Source organism: Dipodomys ordii, unplaced genomic scaffold, assembly GCF_000151885.1.
Source record: "Dipodomys ordii isolate 6190 unplaced genomic scaffold, Dord_2.0 Scaffold4, whole genome shotgun sequence".
Classification (NCBI taxonomy): domain Eukaryota; kingdom Metazoa; phylum Chordata; class Mammalia; order Rodentia; family Heteromyidae; genus Dipodomys; species Dipodomys ordii.
The window spans coordinates 5,915,863-5,918,466 of NW_012267220.1; positions in this window are offsets into that span (position 1 = coordinate 5,915,863).

Sequence of the window (2,604 nt, forward strand, 5' to 3'; positions counted from 1 at the left end):
TTATTGAGCAGTTGTTTCTTTGAGGATTTGTTGTTGGGGGGTTTAATTTTTTGAGTTCCAAGTATATTTTAGATATGAGACCCTTGTTGGTTGTATGGCTAGTGAAGATCTTCTCCCAATCCGTGGGTTTTCTATTGATCTTGCTAGCTATGTCCTTTGCCATGCAGAAGCCCTGCAACTTCATGCAATCTCGTTTGTCCAACCTTTCTTTGATTTGTTGTGTTTCAGGGTCTCTATTAAGAAAATTTCGGCCTGAGCCAAGGAAACCTAGGGTTTCTCCTATTCCATCCTGTAATGTTTTCAGAGTGTCTGTTTTAACTCTGAGGTCTTTGATCCATTTGGAGTTGATTCTGGTGCAAGGTGATATATAAGGATCTAGCTTTAGTTTTCTACAAGTGATTAACCAGTTTTGCCAGCATCATTTACTGAAGAGGCTGTCTTTGTTCCATCCTATTTTTTTAGCTCCCTTATTGAAGATTAGATGGCTATAGGTATGTAGGTTCATTTCTGGGTCATTATGTCGAAAATGAACTTCACAACTTTGGTGGGGGGGGGTCCAGGGGGTGGAGAGGATTGTGTGGGTGGTGGGGGAAGGATGGGAAGGGATGCGAAGGGGAAACAAAGAAGGAGGCTACAATGCTTGATAAGAAATGTACTCATTATCTTGCCCATGTAATTGTAACCCCTTTGTATGGTTTTTTCACAATTAAAAAAATAAAAAATAAAAAAATTCTAATGGATGCAAGGTAAGATTAAGAGAGGAATTGGAATTATTCATGCAAGGTAAGATTAAGAGAGGAATGGAATTATTCTGACTCCAAGTCAGAAATGTTTTGTGCTCTCTCTCTCTCTCTCTCAATTTTGAGAGAACATAAATATTTAGTTCATAATTGGAATGAACTTCAATATTCATCAATATTTCAGTTTCAGAGAATTATTCAAACTCAAGTGATAACAGGAAGAATCACTAGACAGCTTGTTTCCTGCTGTTTGGAATTCTCTTTCTTTTTTTGTTCTTTCTCTCTATTTGTGTTATTCTCTCATTTTGATGAAATAAAATTGAAAGGCAAGTAAGGCCACAACAATACACCTCTGCATTTTAGCATATGAATATTTAAGAAAGTGAAGTTCATGTATCATCAGACATAGCTATATCAAATTTTGCCACGGTTGGCTAGCTTCTTTAGCATTTGATCCTCTCCAGCCCCCCATTGCATCTTAAGAGGATATTAAAATCAAACCATTTAATTACTAAGTTAGGAAACATCTGAGGCAATTAGTGGGAAGAGCCAAGGTTTAAAACACTTGGCTTCATACATTCGTGATATGTAGTTTCAAATACTTCAAAGATAAGTTTATCTTATCAATTATTTCTTTAGTTTGCTTGATCTGCTATTAAAATGACTGCAACCTGGAAAGTTTAAACATAATAGAAGTTTATTGCTCCTGGGTAGTTGGGGGTTTCAAATTAATAGACACATGTTCAATCCCCTACATAGAAAAGCAGCCACCAGGATACTCTCACCTCTGAGAATGCAAGACTGAGTCAGGAACCAGCTGTGTGCTGGGAGCCAGCCCTGACCTTCCACAATTCTGATACCTAACCACCCGAGTGGCTCTCAGAACATCTGTATCATCTGCTCCCTGCTCTTGCCCTCCCTAAGGCCCTTTGAACTCTGCAGTTGCTTAAGCCCTGTTTGTAGACATTCTATAACTCATATATCATGATGACAACTATAGGTATGTATATTATATATGCATGTTGATATCAATTATGATTAAGTATGATCCCATAAAATAATTTACCAGTGTCAATAGCCCTTGCTAGTGAGTGAAATCAGCAGTACTTGGCAAATTCAAGCCAATCACATTTTTGTGGCTGGTGAACTGATGGTTATTCAATAACTTCTGACATTGTGGAAAGGTAGAATCATGCCCCTCTATTTTTCTCACCTAGTTTTCTCATGATAGGTTGGTCATCTAGGATGGCTGTTGGGTGGCTGGCAGCTGTGGGAAGGGAGGCCTACTGGGACTATGGGATGGAGGGTAACACATGGCTTCTCCATTTGGCTTAGTCTTTTTTTGTGTGTGTTTAAATGCATGACAGCTGTCAGGCCACTTAATGATTACATCTGAAATTGGCATAGAATTACTTTTCCTGCATTCAGTTAATCAAAACAATCACAGGGCACATTTAAATTCAGTAGGGTGGAAAATTAAACATCTCTTAATAGGGGAAAGTTACGTTGCAGAAGAGTATAAAGGATGGGAAATATCACTGAATCAGTCTTTGGAAAATACAATCTGCTATGTGACTTTTTACTTTTCAGTATGTTGTCAAACTCTCGTGTGAATTTTCCATTCGAAGCTAAGTTTAACAGGAAGGATAAAGTCCCTTTACCTATGGTTTTCATTTTTTTTTTATAGCTAGTGAAGTTTGAACTTTTTATCGTTTCAAATGAATGGTTAAAATAAAATTCCTTGCTGAGAATATGACTACTTCTATGAGTCCTGGCTTTTTATTTTATTATATCCATTATCTGTCTTGTCCAATGTAATCAGCACAAATACTGAATTGCAGTACATAAGGTGAACTTCACTGCC